The sequence below is a fragment of the Neomonachus schauinslandi genome, chromosome 6 (genome assembly GCF_002201575.2).
Source record: "Neomonachus schauinslandi chromosome 6, ASM220157v2, whole genome shotgun sequence".
Taxonomy (NCBI): domain Eukaryota; kingdom Metazoa; phylum Chordata; class Mammalia; order Carnivora; family Phocidae; genus Neomonachus; species Neomonachus schauinslandi.
The window spans coordinates 3,118,664-3,136,103 of NC_058408.1; the positions used below are offsets into that span (position 1 = coordinate 3,118,664).

Below are 17,440 nucleotides of genomic sequence, written 5' to 3' on the forward strand. Positions count from 1 at the left end.
GATCCCAGCAGCCCAGGCTCCAGGATTTATCTAAGCCCAGCTCAGTGGTGATGTCCTTGCAACTCTCTACATGCAATTTTGTCTTTCAGTTCTGCTTAATTATCTGTTGTCACTATAAGTTTAGTGTAATTTGGTGGGATTTGTTGTTGTGACCTGATTCTGGGACTTTAAAATTCAAAATTTAACTCTGGTGGAATGAAGTCCCAGAACCTCCATGGGACATCAGGCATCAAATGTCAGTTCCTCGAGAGCCTTCCCTGATTTACTAGTGGAAGCAGTCTCTGCCTGGTGAAAATTTCCTCAATTTTTAGTTGCACTTTGGCAAATCTATTTCTGACCCCACCCCGTATTGTCCCCTGTGAGGTCCCTTTTCTCCTTCTAATACTTAGACCTGTTGAGATCAAAGTCTATGTTTTTTTTTTTTTTTTTTTTTTTTTTTACTTTTTGGTACGGTGTCTGACCTACATGGAATATGTCCTCAATAAAAATCTGTGTTGAATATTTGCCACATTTATAGCTTTTTCAGCTTCTTTTACTTCCTGACATGTTTGCAGTAATTGAGATGTTCGATGCTTTTCTTGTTAAAAGTCTTTTTTTTTTTTTTTTTTTTTTTGCTGAAGGACTTCACATTCTCATGGTTCCTGTGTCAATTCTGAGACTGAGGAGAAACACAGTTTTACCTGTGACCATTCAAGTTATTTAACTGTAGACATTTATTGGAGTGGACCTGTTGCTCCAAGTATTCTGAATAAAAAGAGGAAGGCAGGATACTTGCTGTGTGTGAGGCTCAGGGATAGCCACAGAGTTTGTCACATTGGGGCTTGTTAGAAATATAGGGTCTTGGTCTCAGCTGAGAGTCACTGAATCACAATTTGCATTTTAGCAAAACCAGCAAGGGATTCACAGAGGCATAAAATATGAGAGGCACTGATATAGGTGATGCCTGAGAGGTAGCAGGGCAAGTGTGTCCCTGAACAGAAAAGAGATGGTCCAGGAAAGAGAACAAGAGTGCTATGGTCAGGAAGGAATGGGGATCCAACAAGGACCATGCATTCAGTGCCTTCTGGCATTCATGGCTGCTGTGTTATAGTCACTGAGGGCACAGATATTGAGCCATTGTTTCTGGGAGAAATCTGGGGTTGGGTTCCTGGGAGCCTCTGCTTATAATACTTTCCAACTGGTGAGTACACAGCCTGGATTCATGTGTGTTTCTGTGTAGACAGCTTCTTTTTTAAAAAAATTTTATTTTATTATGTTAGTTAGTCACCGCACAATACATCATTAGTTTTTGATGTAGTGATCCACAATTCATTGTTTTCGTATAACACCCACTGCTCCATGAAGTACGTGCCCTCCTTAATACCCATCACCAGGCTAACCCATCTCCCCACCCCCCTCCCCTCTAAAACCCTCAGTTTGTTTCTCAGAGTCCGTAGTCTCTCATGGTTTATCTCTCTCTCCAATTAAAGACAGCTTCTTAATATATATGTATTTCCAAATAATTCATTGTGTGACATATTTCCCTATGCTGAAATACTAGCTCAGAAGTATAACATTTCTCAGCTTGGGTACTGTGATCATCAGTGTCTTTGGTTTTAGCCCCACAGCTATTGCCTATGGCGCTTTTAGAAACAAATAAACAAGAAATAGTCATCATCTTACGAATCCACAAGTATAGTTTCTTTCTCCCCTTTTCTGTGGTGTTATCTTAGTGTCCTAGATGTTACTTTAGCACTCTCTGGCTCCATATAGATGTCATGAATGTCTTATTTCTTTTCCTGGATTTACTGCATTGATAATTCATTACCTCTCATCTCATGGCCCACACCTCTGCATAGGGAGACTGAGTGAGCCTTACCTGCACAAGTGTTTTGTCATGAGGCACATCCCACCTTCTTGTGCTTAGGACACCAGTCAGCCCTGAAGCTCTGGGCTTCAGGGCCTTTTTAAACACTGAAATCACCAAGAAAGAGCATGTAATTCAGAAAACGTGACACCAAATGGGCCATGAGCAAGACAAGTGTTTACAGTGTGGCAATTAACACGGGAAGGCTGAGGGGCACATGGCTCAGCCTCACCAGTCAATACATAAAGTGGGTGACACATTTCAGGTCTCTCTCCTTGCCTCTTTGAAGAGTGGTGAGCACATGTGTCTGGGGGCTACAAATCAACATCAGCAGGTAGGCCAATCAGCACAGACAGACTCCATGAATAATGAAGACAGACCCTTTGTGACTGATGACTCCCATTCAGTGGGAATGGAAACATCCATGGCTATACTTCAGTTACTCTCGGTTTCATTAATTAACTCAGCAAACCATTCTCAAGCCTGGCCATGTAGCTGGGACATCTTGAATGTCAAGTAGTGGGGGAGGAAAAGGTCTTTCCTGATTTGTTTACCTTTTTCATTTTGTTTCTATTTTCTTAGTACAGGAATTTATGTGGATTGAACTAGGGGAGAGGAACTTAGTTCTAATTTGTTTAGGGGCTGAGAGAGGAGCCCAGGGCAGTGGGGCATCCAGAGAGACCACATGCAGGCTCCCAGCCCTACACATGTGGACATTTCTGGAAACAAAACAAAACAAAACAAAACAAAACAAAACATTGGGATGAGAGAGGTGGCAAAGTTAAAAATATAGGAACGGGGGAGAGCAAATCATGGGACGTTTGCAATCTTCCCACCTGGATCAGACTGGTTGTTTCTCTAAGTTCAGTCCACCTTGTCACCCTCACATGGCCACCATGTGGTTTTTGGATGGTTGGCTCCATCCTCATGTGTAGCCTTGGGCTCTGATCAGCCTGAGGCCATCAGGAGAAAGCATCCTTGACAATGAGACAGGCTGAAGGATGGGCAGGTAACCGGCAGGTGAGGCCAATCATCAGACAGATGCCATTTGCATCACCCAGAGTGATGGTTCAAGGCCAGGTACCTGCTCCAGGTGGCACAGGTTCCACAAAGTCTGATTCTTGTGGTCGATGAAAAAAGAGATGCTTTCTCCTATCCTGGATGAGAAGATGCAGAGTATAAAGATGGAGACAAGTACCATCCATTTTTCAGCACCAGAGAAGCAAGCCTGAGGATGAAATTTACATGCAAGTAGGCAGAGAAATTGTATAAGTGAAATTTGCTAAGAACATAGATCCAAGGTGTTCTCACCACAAAAAAAGGAAAGAAAGGGAAAGAAAAGAAAAGAAAAGAAAAAAAAGGGGGTCTTTTTTGGGGACCCTTTGGGGCGGAGCTAAGTTGGCAGAGTAGTAGGAGGACCCCAAGCTTTCCCCAACCCTGGAACACAGCTATGTGAATATAAAATCCTTCTTAATAACCAAGATATCAATCTGAGGACTGACAGAACAAACTGCACAACTAGAAGGAGACAAGAGGCCACAACATGGAAGGTAGGAGGTAGGGCATCACACTTTGGGGGAGATACAATTATAGGTGCTGTGGAGGGGAGGGAGGCCTGGTCACCTACAGAGGAGAGAGAGAGTGGGGAGCACCCAGGGTATCACAGAAGGAAAAGAATTCCCCACAGCCATTGACTAGGAAAGTGGGAGTGGTTGATTTTTGTGAAATTTGTAACTAGTGGAGCTCAAAGACGAGTTTTAGAGGTCTGTGCTGTGGCTAATGTTGAGTCCAGTGCGCACTGCAGTGCTCCTGTGGGGAAGAGGGCAGAAGTCTGGGGATAGATAGCATGATCTGAGGATCCCCTGGGACACATGGGAGAGACTGTTTCACCTTTTGGGGTTCATCTGGGAGAGGTGGCACCACCTCTCTGGGGACAAAAGAGCTGGAGGGCACCATTGCCGTCCCCCACCCCAGAGCATCGGCACGGAGACATTGCTGCGTGTGGCTAACCTGGACACTGGTTATTTGCTGCACTTTACTACAAACTCCATGCTCCTGTGCCTGGATGCAACTGCCCTTCTGGGACAAACCTGCACCAGTCCCAGTGTGACGAGACCCTCCCTCAGACAACCAGCATGGGTCCCCGACATGCCAGGTCCAGAATGTTTGGAGGTTTAATGCCTGGGATTGATCCCAGGGGTCACTGTGCTCCCTGGCAGATAGCAGGTCAGGACACAGATAGGGTGAAGGCAGGGATCTCAGGGACACCTGGAATATACCAAGGGAGAATGTTCGCTCTTCTGGGAGCACTTCCCTGATAGTAGTGGTAGGGAATCCCCCTTTTAGGGATGAAGGGGTTGCTGGGGCTTTTTCTCTCCCCTGCCACTCAGCATAAACTAACTTCAGTGAGCAGGACAGTGTCAGCAGTAGTGGTCTATACTGCTTGTACCTATCCCATTCCCTGAGTTCTGCAAGGGCTTTCCTTCTTGGGCAGGTGTGCCTGAGAACCAGAGCAGCAGGCTCCTCCCCCAGAAGACCAGGGAAATCTCCACATTCACCACATCAACTGACCATATAGTTCTGCAAAACTTCAGTTCTAGTGAAAATAACATCATGTCTCATTTAACAAGCAGACCAGGGCACACAGAGTTAAAACTCACCACACACTGAATAAGGTCCAAACACTCTCCACTACAGTCAAGGATATCCTCTGCAGATGACTGATTGGAGTGGAAGAACAGTCAAAACACAGTAGCAGAGTACACACAGCACATACCAAAGACTCCCTGAAGTAACAGGCCCTGTACAGTATATGGTATCTTCTTCATAAGGCCATTACTCCCAGGAACAAGAAACATAACAGGCTTTCATAAAACACAGAAGAAGACAGAGTGCTACACAAAATGCCAAGATGGAGGATTTCATCCCAAAAGAAAGAACAAGAAAATGTCACAGCCAGGGACTAATTGAAATGGATAAGTAATATGCCTGATCCAGAAATCAAAGCAACAATTATAAGGATACTAGCAGTGTTTGAGAAAATCATAGATGACACCCAGTGTCCCTTACAGCAGAGATAAAAGACCTAAAAACTAGTCAGGCCAAAATTAAAAAAATGCTATAACTGAGATGTGAAACCAAATGGATGTAATGACCACAAGAATGGAAGAAGTGATATGGAAGACAGAACTATGGAAAATAATGAAGCTGAAAAGAAGAGGGGAAGAAAAATATTGGATCATAAATGTAGACTTAGGGAACTCAGTGACTCCATAAAGTATAAAAAACATTCATATCTTAGCAATACAAGAAGAAGAAGAGAGGAAAAAGGAAGCAGAAGGTTTATTTGAGCAAATTATAGCTGAAAAATTCCCTGCATTGGGGAAGGAAATAGACATCCAAATCCAGGAGGCACAGAGAACTCACATCTAAATCAACAAAAGCAGGCCAACACCAAGACATATCATAGTTAAATGGGCAAAATACAAAGAAAAAAAATCCTAACAGCAGCAAGACAAAAGAAGTCCCTAACTTACAAAGGAGGACAAATAAGGTTAGTCGCAGATCTCTCCACAGAAACTTGGCAGGCCAGAGGGAGTGGAATGATAAATTGAAAGTGCTGAATGGGAAAAATATGCAGCCAAGAATACTCTATCCAGCAAGGCTGTCATTCAGAATAGAAGGAGAGATAAAGAGTTTCCCAGACAAACAAAAACTAAAGGAGTTCATGACCAACAAGCCAGCCTTGCAAGAAATATTAATGGGGACTTCCTGAGTGGGAAAGAAAGAGCAAATGTGACAAATACTAGAAAGAAACAGAGAAAATCTCCAGAAACAGAAACAAAATAGGTTATAAAATAGCACTAAATCCATATCTATTCAATAATTGCTCTGAATATGAATGGACTAAATGCTCTAATCAAAAGACATAGGATGTCAGAATGGATGAAAAAATAAGACCCATCTATATGCTGCCACAAGGGACTCATTTTAGACATAAAGTCACATGCAGATTGAAAGTGAGGGGATGAAGAACCATTTATCATACTAATGGATGTCAAAAGTAAGCTGGAGTAACTGTACTTATATCAGACAAAGTAGATATAGCACCAAAGACTGTAACAAGAGATGAAGAAAGGCACTATATCATATAAAAGGGGTCTATCTAACAGAAGATCAAACAATTGTAAATATTTATGCCTCCAATTTGGAAGCACCCAAATATGTAAACCAATTAATTACAAACATAAAAGAACTCATTAATAATACTACAATACTAGTAGGGGACTTTAACACCCCACTTACAGCAATGGACAGATCATATAAGTAGAATATCAACAAGGAAACAATGGCTTTGAATGACACACTGGACAAGATAAACTTAATATACAGAACATTTCATATAAAAGTGGCAGAATACACATTCTTTTCAGCTGCACAGGAGGCATTCTCCAGAATAGACCACATACTGGGTCACAAATCAGGCCTTTATATATACAAACAGATTGATCACATGACAGATGCTTTCTGACCACAACACTATGAGACTTGATGTCAACCACAAGAAAAAATTTGAAAAGACCAAAAATACATGGAGGTTAAAGAACATCCTACTAAAGAATAAATGGATCAACCAGGAAATTAAATAAGAAATAAAATAATACATGAAAACAATTGAAAATGAGAAAAAGACTGTCTAAAACTTTGGGATGCAGCAAAGTGGACATAAGAAAGAAATATATAGCAATACAGGCCTACCTGAAGAAGTGAGAAAGTCTCAAATACACAACCTTACCTTACACCTAAAGGAGCTAGAAAAGGAGTAGCAAATAAACCTTAAAGCCAGCAGAAGGGGGATAATAATGATTACAACAGAAATGATCTATTGTACGGTGACTAACATAATAAAATAAAAAAAAGAAATAAATGATATAGAAACAAACAAACAAACAAACAAAAAGCAGTAGAACAGATCATAGAAACCAGAAGTGGGTTCTTTGAAAGAATTAATAAAATTGATAAACCCCCAGCCAGAATTATCAAAAAGAAAAGAGAAAGGAACCAAATAAATAAAATAATAAATGAAAGTGGAGAGATCACAAAATACAAACAATTATAAGAGAATATTATGAAAAATTATATGCCAACAAATGGGGCAATCTGGAAGAAATGGATAAATTCCTAGAAACATACACACTACCAAATCTGAAACAGGAAGAAATAGAAAAATTGAACAGACCAATAACTAGCAAAGAAATTGAATCAGTAATCAAAAACCTCCCTAGAAGCAAAAGTCCAGCACCAGATGGCTTCCCAGGGGAATTGTACCAAATATGTAGAGTTAATAACTATTCTTCTCAAACTGTTCCAAAAAATAGAAATTGAAGAAGAATACAAATTGATTCCATGAAGCCAGCATTACTTTGATTCTAAAACCAGAGACAGACCCCAATAAAAAGGAGAGTTAGAAGCCAACATCCCTGATGAACATGGATGCAAAAATTCTCAATAAGAGGCTAACAAATTGAATCTAACTGTCCTTTAAAAGAATCATTCACTACAATCAAGTGGGATTTATTCCTGGACTGCAGGGGTGGTTCAATATTCCCAAATCAATCAACATGATACACCACATTAATAAAAGAAAGGATAGGAACCATATGACCTTTAGATGCAGAAAAAGCATTTGAAAAATACAGTAACATTTCTTTTTTTTTAAAAAGATTTTATTTATTTATTTGACAGAGAGAGACACAGCGAGAGAGGGAACACAAGCAGGGGAGTGGGAGAGGGAGAAGCAGGCTTCCCGCAGAGCAGGGAGCCCAATGCGGGGCTCGATCCCAGGACCCTGGGATCATGACCTGAGCTGAAGGCAGATGCTTAACGACTGAGACACCCAGGCGCCCCAATACAGTAACATTTCTTGATAAAAAAAAAATTCAAGAAAGTAGGGATAGAAGGAACATACCTCAACATCATAAAGGCCATATGTGAAAAACCTACAGCTAAAATCATCCTCAATGGGGAAAAACTGAGAGCATTTCCGCTATGGTCACAAATGAGACAAGGATATTCATTCTAGCCATTTTTACTTAACATAGCACTGGAAGTCCTTAGCCTCAGCAATCAGACAACAAAAAGAAGCAAAAGGCATCTAAATTGGCAAGGAAGAAGTCAAACATTCACTATTCACAGACTACATGATATTCTATATAGAAAATCTGAAAGACTCCACCAAAAAACTGCTAGAACTGATATATGAATTCAGTAAAGTCACAGGATATAAAATCAATGTTCAGAAATCTGTTGCATTTCTACACACCAATAATGAAACAGCAGAAAGAGAACTCAAGGAATGTGTCCCATTTACAATTGTACTGAAACCCATAAGATATGGAAACCAAGGAAAGAAAAGTCCTGTGCTCTGATAACTATAGAACACTGATGAAGAAATTGATGATGACACAAAGAAATGGAAAAATATTCCATGCTCATGAATTGGAAGAACAAATATTGTTAAAATACCTATACTACCCAAAGAAATCTACACATTTAATCCAATCCCTATTAAAATACCACCAACATTTTTCACACAACTAGAGCAAACAAATCTAAAATGTGTATGGAACTAGAAAAGACCCTGAACAGTCAAAGCAATTTTGAAAAAGCAAAGCAAAGCTTGAGACATCACAATTCTGGAATTCAAGCTGCATTACAAAGCTGTGGTCATCAAGACGGTATGGTCCTGGCAAAAAAACAGACACATAGATCAATAGAACAGAATAGAGAGCCCAGAAATGGACCCTCAACTCTATGGTCAACTAATCTTTGAGAAAGCAGGAAAGAACAAACTGAGGGTTTTAGAGGGGAGGGGGTTGGGGGATGGGTTAGCCCAGTGATGGGTATTAAGGAGGGCACGTATTGCATGGAGCACTGGGTGTTATATGAAAACAATGAATCGTGAATCACTACATCAAAAACTAATGATGTATTGTATGGTGACTAATATAATATAATAAAATAAAATAATAAAAAAAAGAATATCCAATGGAAAAAAAGACTCTCTTCAACAGATGGTGTTGGGAAAACTGGACAGCAACATGCAGAAGAATGAAAACGTACCACTTTCTTACACCACACTCAAAAACAAATTCAAAATGGATGAAAGACCTAAATCTGAGATCGGAAACCATGAAAATCCTAGAGGAGGACACAGGCAGCAACCACTTTAATATGGGCCGTAGAAACTTATTATTAGATAGGTCCCCCGAGGCAAGGGAAAGAATAGAAAAATAAACTATTGGGACATCATCAGGATAAAAATCTTCTGCACAGGGAAAGAAACAATCAACAAAACTAAAAGGCTGCCTTCAGAATGGAAAAAGATATTTGAAAAATGACATATATGATAAAGGGTTAGTATCCAAAATCTATAAAGAACTTATCAAAATAAACACCCATAACACTAATGATCCAGTTAAGAAATGGACAGAAGACATGAATAGACATTTTTCTGAAGAAGACATGCAGATGGCCAGGAGTCACATGAAAAGACACTCAACATCAATGATCATAGTGAAATACAAATGAAAACTGCAATGAGATATCATCTCACACCTGTCAGAATGGCTAAAATTAACAGCACAGGAAACACCAGATGTTGGTGAGGATGCAGAAAAAGGGGAACATTCTTGCACTGTTGGTGAGATTGAAAACTGGTGTAGCCACTCTGGAAAACAGTATGGATGTCTTCAAAAAGTTAAAAATAGAACTTACTCTATGACTCAACAATAGCACTACCATGTATTTACCCAAAAATTATAAAATACTGATTCAAAGGGACATAAGCACCCCAAGGTTTATAGCAACATTTATCAACAATAGCCAAATACTGGAAAGAGCCCAGATGTCTGCTGACTGATGAATGGATAAAAAAGATGTCGTATATATATATACAATGGAAGATTATTCATTATATAAAGAATGAAATCTTGCCATTTACAAAGATGTGGGTAGAGCTAGAGTGTATTCTGAGCAGGGAAATAAGTCAGTAAGAGAAAGACAAATACCATATGATTTCACTCATATGTGAATTTAAGAAACAAAACCAGTGAACATAGGGGGAAAAAAAAGAGAGCGAGGCAAACCATAGAAGAGACTCTTAAAGATAGAGAACAAACTGAGGATTTGATGGAGGGATGTGGGTGGGGGATGGGTTAAATGGGTGATGGGCTTTAAAGAGGACACTTGTGATGAGCACTAGGTCTTTTTTTTTTAAAGATTTTATTTATTTATTTATTTGAGAGAGAGAGAGAGAGAGAGAAACAGCATGAGAGGGGATAGGGTCAGAGGGAGAAGCAGGCTTCCCGCTGAGCCGGGAGCCCGATGTGGGACTAGATCCCGGGACTCCGGGATCATGACCCCAGCCGAAGGCAGTCGCTTAACCAACTGAGCCACCCAGGCGCCCGAGCACTAGGTCTTGTATGTAGGTGATGAGTTACTGAATTCTACACCTGAAACTAATATTCACAGTATGTTAACTAACTGGAATTTAATAAAAAAAAAAAAAAAAGAAAGAAAGAAAGAAGAGGGTTAGGATGTGAAGTGGTGGCCATGTTAATTGGCCTGGTTGTGGGCATCATGGCTCCGTGTGCACATACACTAAAATATCATGTGGTTACTTCATTTTATATTTTTAAAAAGAAAGCAGAGTTTACTGGCCAGCAAATAAAAGTATTCAAACATGTGATGAATGCTACATAAAATATTAATTTTCATGATTTGCTTCAATAGAAGTTCTCTTGACCAATTCTGCATTTTCCTTACAAAATGCTGCATGCCTCACTGGAGGCTCCATAGGTAAGGATGTGTGCATCCAGGTGCGGCTTCCTGCATGCCCCATGTGCACCGGACTCCTGTGGTTCTTCAGGCCATCCTCTCTGAGAAATTGTTGGAAGACTTTCCTTGGCATGACCTTCCTTCATGTCACATCACAGGCTCTGCTGCATCGGTTAGAGCCAGCGAGGGCCCACAAGGCCTGTGGTGCCTCCCAACCTTCTTTCCTGGGAGGCTGGAAAGCTGCACTCTGTCCATAGGTCCAATGTTCCTTTATCTTCATACTCCAGTGATGCCGAAAACAGCAGCGACAACAAAATCAAAGCATCAGAAAGGCAAAGGCATATACACAGACCCACAGAAGGGGCTGGATCCCCAATGACCCTGGGCCCCCAGTTCCATCAGCCAATACATTCCCCATATGGCTTAAACCCAACAAGGTGTATTTCTATCCTTTGTAACTCGTAGATCCCCTGTGATAGAGGTGGCCCCTAGGGGATGCTAGGCTAATGTCTCTCTTCCTTGCAGGTTCCTCCTCACCTCCCTCTTCTTTTCCTTTGGTTTTTGAAAGTATGCCTTTATTCTTTTTCTTGCCTGTTTGCCTTCTTTTTCCCCATGTGTTCTCATCTTGTGACACTCTTCCCCTGTCTTGCATGTTAACCCTGACATCTGGAGCAATCCCTGTCCTGGGTGTTTTCATAGATTTTAACAAACGACTGGTCAGAAATTGAGGTGCTGGGTCTGCTGTTGGCTTAAGTAACTGGCAAATCTTTATACTTCAGGGCTTTCCTACAGATGAAAGGACAAGCTGCACATGTAATAAACCAGGAAGTGTCATGCCAATGACAGTTAAATACTCAAAATGTAAGAAATTTTCCATGGAATTCTTCTTTTTTTTTGGATGAAAAGGTGAAATTTTATAAGATATCAAATTTGTTCAAGTTATTCCATAAATTTAATACAATCCCAGTTAATAGCCCTGTAGCTGTTAGATGAAAATTTTTTTAATTTTAATTTTATTTTATTTTATTATTTTTTTATTCTTATGTTAATCCCCATACATTACATCATTAGTTTTAGATGCAGTGTTCCATGATTCATTGTGCATAACACCCAGTGCTCCGTGCAGAATGTGCCCTCCTCAATACCCACCACCAGGCTAACCCACTCTCCCACCCCCCTCCCCTCTAGAACTCTCAGTTTGTTTTTCAGAGTCCATGGAATTCTTCTTGACACAATACATTGATTCATTCTTTTGTTTCATCACTTATTCAGCTTTTACTATTTGTATAGTAATCATATTCTGAGAGTGGTTCCAACAGGTAGGAGAAGCAGCTCTGTGTGAAGATATTTAAGATATCAGGAATAATCTCTTCCTCTAAGCTCCTTCCTTTTTCATGTCTACATTTAATCACCCAGATTCAAACTTCAGACTGTTCAATAAGAGAAGTCAACCACATATATGTGAAGATCTAAGTGGCTTTATTAAATGATCCATGAATCAAGAGACTCCCCATCTGACATGCAAGGGTGCTCTCAGAGGAGTTGTACAAAATGGAAGGTTTTTGTAGAGGGAGGTTGGGGCCAGGGAGTTAATAGCAAAAGATCATTGTTTGAGGGGTCAGGCCTGTTTTCTTGGAGAAAAGCAAGAGGTCTTATCATACACATGACCTCATTTGCCTGTGGCATATGGAGAGGACTCAGGTGACAGACTCAGTAGTGCTGGTGGAAAGGAAAAGTTCCTGCTTGACTGGTTAAGACCAAATTTCTGGGGGAGGTTGAAACTGTAATTAGACTGGGTATGAAGTCCCAGTGTGAAGCCCCAGTGTGGGAAGTGGGTCTACATGACACCATTTTTCGGGCCTGTGATTTTCTTTTTCTAAGAGGAAGAGCCTCATCGGCAAGTATCTTCAGACTCTTGCCCCTCCAGCAGCAGGAGCTGCTCTTGGTACCCTGCTGGCTAGCCTGATTGGGACAGAAAGTGGGTCACGAGCTCTGTTCTTGTCCAGTCTCATCCCCAGCCAGGTACTTTGTTTTTCAGTTTTGGGGACTGGACATTCTAAGGGTTCCTGCCTTTCTCTCAGCAGATGGAACCCCTCTACTTGCTAGATGGGATGCAGCCAGATTCTTCAATCACTTAATAATACCAATTAGATCATCAAATTTACCTGCTTGGGTTTTATTTTTTTAAGAGGAGCAGTGAGATGTCAAGATATGAATGAGCTGGGGTGGGGGCAAAACAGAGAAGGAAATACATGAGCAGTTTCACAAGGGCAGTAACAGCAGGTTCAGGGCTGGGTGCTAGGAGGGGTGTGTTTTCACGGCTTACTATCTGGATGAGAAGGAAAGCCATGAGAGGTGGGATGATTTTTCCATGCTACACAAGACTTTTTCCATAGCAACTGAAATAGGGAACAGGGAGCAGGATGGAAGCCAATGACAGGGAGAAGCTGGAAGTCAGAGAGGAGGGTCAGATAGGAGAGGAAGTTAGAGCCTGAGTAGGTGTCAAGGGTTGAGGGAGGAGCATATTTGCATTGTTGCAGAGACTCAGGGAAGGTTGGTGTGTGGAGAAGGAAGTCAGAAGAGAGGTGCTCTGTGTGTGGGGTAGGTTTGTTAGAACAACCGTCAAAGACCGACTTTGTAAGACAAAGAAAGAACATCTGCAAATACAATGCTATTCCTGCAACTTGTGTTGTTTGTGGTTCTCCTCCCAGGTGGTTACAGTGAAGAAGGTGAGATCTTTGGCCCTGCCCATTGGGTGCAAGTGTGTGTGTGTGTGTGTGTGTTTATGCTTGTGTGTCTATGTGTGTGTTTTAATATGTGAATGTGTGTGTGTACATATGTGCCTGTGTGTATATGTGTGTCTCTGTGTATACTTGAGTGCGTGTGTGTCTTTGCATGTTTATTTCTTCAAGACTGTGTAAATGTGTGAGTTTTTTATGGGTGTGTAGGGTTTTTGTGCATGTGTGCATGTGTACACTTGTGGTGTGTGTGTGTGTGCACTTGTGGTGTGGGTTCCCCAGCACATACATGGGGAAGGAGAGTGTCACCCTGGTTCCTTCCTGAGCTCCCTGACTCCAGAGCCCTGTGCTCTTCTGAAGGATGGGTACAAAGCTCATAGTTCTGGGGCAGCACATATCTCCTGAGACAATTATGGCTTTCCTGTCATCCAGATTTTGGTTCCCTTCCCTGGCACATCTACATTCTCTCTTCTTCCCAATGTCTTCCTCTCCCATAGTCTATATATGCTTTTTCCACAGACTTCCAGGATACATTCTCCTTCCAAATCATCCTGACCACATCCTTTTACAATGATTCCTGGACACAAAAGCTAGGCTCAGCTTGGCTGGATGAGCTACAGACTCATGGCTGGGACAGTGACTCTGGCAATTTCACATGCCTGTGGCCTTGATCCAAGGGCAACTTCAGCAACAAGGAGTTGATGGAACAGGAAAGGTCATTCCATACATTCTCCATTAGATTTCCTCTGATATTTCAGGACCATTTCAGTGAATGGCAGCTTGAATGTGAGTTCAGTTCCCTCAGTGGTGGGATGGAGGTGGCAGGTGTGTATGTCTCCTTGAGTTCCTTCTTCCTCTAGGAAAGAGCCTCTACTGGCTTCTGAACCTCATGTCTCCTCATTATGAAACTGAATTACACCTTTTAGGGGAGGAGGTAGAAGCCAGATCCCAATTCTTGAAAAGTTTCGTGGCTTCTGCAATTTCCCCTCCTCTTATTGAGTGCAGGTTATCCTCACTGTCTCATACTTGTGTCTCCCATGACCACCCCTCTCCCTTGGCTCCATCCAGGCACGTTTGCTCCCTCACTCTGTGACTGTCTCCTTGAACGCTGCTTTCTCCCCATTGAATCCCATTAGTGATATTTGTCTATGTATTCCCTGTGGCCCACAGAACTCCCTTTCCCTTGATTGTTTTTACCCCAGCTCTCCTTCTGAGCCTTTCCTTATTCTCTACCCAGACCCTTCATGTCTCTTTTTTCAACATTTGCTCCTTCCTCAGTCTTTCACCTCTTCTTCTGCCTCCAGCAAGCAACACTTCTCCTTTGGCTGAGTCTCTTCTCAAACCAAACTTTGCTCCACTTCCTTCAATCCTCTGAACTTCTCCCTCTGCTTCCACCATCGTTGGCTTCCACTCATCTCATTTCATTTCTTTCATTCCCCCTGTCCTGAAACTCACAGTCTCTCTTCCCCAGATCCCTTTCAGGTACAGGCAGCAAAAGGCTGTGAACTGCACTTTGGGGAACCATCAGTAGGATTCATGTGGATAGCGTATCAGGGATCAGATCTCATGATCTTCCAGAACAAGTCATGGTGACCATCTCCAAAGGGAGGAAGAAGGGCTCAGCAGGTCTGCAGACTATTCAATCAGTATCATGTGATCAATGTAAGACTACAAGTGCACATCAGTGACACCTGTCCCCATTTCCTCTTGGGTCTTCTTGATGCAGGGAAGACACATCTGCAGTGACAAGGTCAGTCCTGTTCCCTCCCTCCAAGATTTCTTTACTCTGCACTCATAAATTTGCACCATTCCCTCAAATTCATGGTGAGAGAGTGAAGAGGGGTTGACAGTGACAGATTTCTAGAGGTGGAAAAAATGTGTCCATCTAAAGTGATGTGAAGAACTAACCTCTTAGTTTGTGAATACCTGTCCTGTCTCTGCAGTGAGGCCAGAGGCCTGGCTGTCCACTGGCCCCAGTCCCAGTCCTGGCCATCTCCTGCTGGTGTGCCATGTCTCGGGTTCTACCCAAAGCCTGTGTGGGTGATGTGGATGCGGGGTGAGTGGGAGCAACAGGGCACCCAGCGAGGCGATGTCCTGCCCCATGCTGATGGGACATGGTATCTTCAGATATCCTTGGATGTAAAAGCCAGTGGGGCAGCTGGCCTGTCCTGCCAGGTGAGACACAGCAGTCTAGGAGGCCAGGACATTGTCCTCTACTGGGGTGAGAAAGAGCTGGGGCCCAGCTGGGAAAGGGGATGGGTATTCCTCCAGAAGAGCAGGAGAACCAGAAGAAAAATTGGGGTTCCTAGAGACTCCATAACAAAAAGGACAAAAATGAGTAATCCAAGAAATGGAAGAGCTGAGGGTGAGAGTTCTGTAAATGTGGGTGGTGCAGAGGGTTTGTGAAGGGTCCATCTCTGAGGAGGGATGGAAGAAGAGAGAAGAGGAAGGGCAGTTGGTGAAGCAGAGGGTGACAGGAGCAAAGAGGACCAGGGAGGTGCAGTTCAACCCTGGGTGGATGGGAAATGACACACTCTCTGCACCAAACCCACAGAGCAGCACCAACCTATGGGCTTGGTCTTCCTGGAAATGATAGTGCCCCTGGTGCTTCTGGCAGTTCTCACCTTGTGGCTCTGGAAACACTGGTAAATCTATGGAGCCACCTTCTTGCTCTTTCCCAAGTGGCTCCCCACCTTTCAGTCTGTCCTCACTCCTCCTGCTCCTGTTGTCATTCCCACCATGTATTCCTCACCTCCACCTGCTGCAGAATGATTCCTCCTCTGTTCCTCCCAGGAAAACACACTGGAGACCTCAATGTACTGGCCTCCCACTGGCATGAGAAATCATCAGCCCAAGGATCAGGATATACCTAAACCCAGCTCAGCAGTGATGTCCTTGTAACTCTCTGTGTGCAACTTTTGTGTTTCATTTGTGCTTAATGATTAGTTAAGAATATAAACTCAGTGTAATTTAGCTGGATTTGTTCTTCTGACTTGGTTTGCAACTTAAATCTCAAAATTGAACTCAAAGTAAAATGGATTCCCGGCAACCGCCATGGGTCACAAGCATCAGATATCACTTCCTCCAGTGAGAATTCCCTGATTCACAAGTAGATTAGTCTACTTTGTGAGAATTTCCACCATCTTGACCTGCACTTTGGCTAATCTATTCCTGCACCCAAGCCCTTGTTGCCCCCATTAGGTTCCTTTTGCCTTCTAACTCTTAGGTCTCTTGAGAGAACGTCCATGTCTTTTAAATATTTCTATCTTTGCCAAGAGTCTCACTTGCATGGAATATTTCCTCAATAAAAATATGGGTGATTTACATGAAAACGTGCTCAACATCACTCGGCACCAGGGAAATCCAAATCAAAACCTCAATGAGATATCACCTCACACCAGTCAGAATGGCTAAAATTAACAAGTCAGGAAATGACAGATGTTGGCGGGGATGCGGAGAAAGGGGAACCCTCCTACACTGTTGGCGGGAATGCAAGCTGGTGCAGCCACTCTGGAAAACAGTATGGAGGTTCCTCAAAAAGTTGAAAATAGAGCTACCATACGATCCAGCAATTGCACTACTGGGTATTTACCCCAAAGATACAAATGTAGGGATTCGAAGGGGTACGTGCACCCCGATGTTTATAGCAGCAATGTCCACAATAGCCAAACTGTGGAAAGAGCCAAGATGTCCATCAACAGATGAATGGATAAAGAAGAGGTGGTATATATATACAATGGAATATTATGCAGCCATCAAAAGGAATGAAATCTTGCCATTTGCAATGACATGGATGGAACTGGAGGGTATTATGCTGAACGAAATAAGTCAATCAGAGAAAGACATGTATCATATGACCTCACTGATATGAGGAATTCTTAATGTCAGCAAACAAACTGAGGGTTGCTGGAGTTGGGGGTGGGGTGGGAAGGATGGGGTGGCTGGGTGATAGACATTGGGGAGGGTATGTGCTATGGTGAGTGTTGTGAATTGTGTAAGACTGTTGAATCACAGACAT

At 42.3% G+C, this 17,440-nt stretch overlaps 1 pseudogene; it reads left to right on the plus strand.

Moving 5' to 3' along the window:
* The first annotated feature begins 13,352 nt into the window (after window positions 1-13,352).
* Window positions 13,353-16,071, plus strand: LOC110573360 (annotated as a pseudogene).
* Window positions 16,072-17,440: the final 1,369 nt, after the last annotated feature.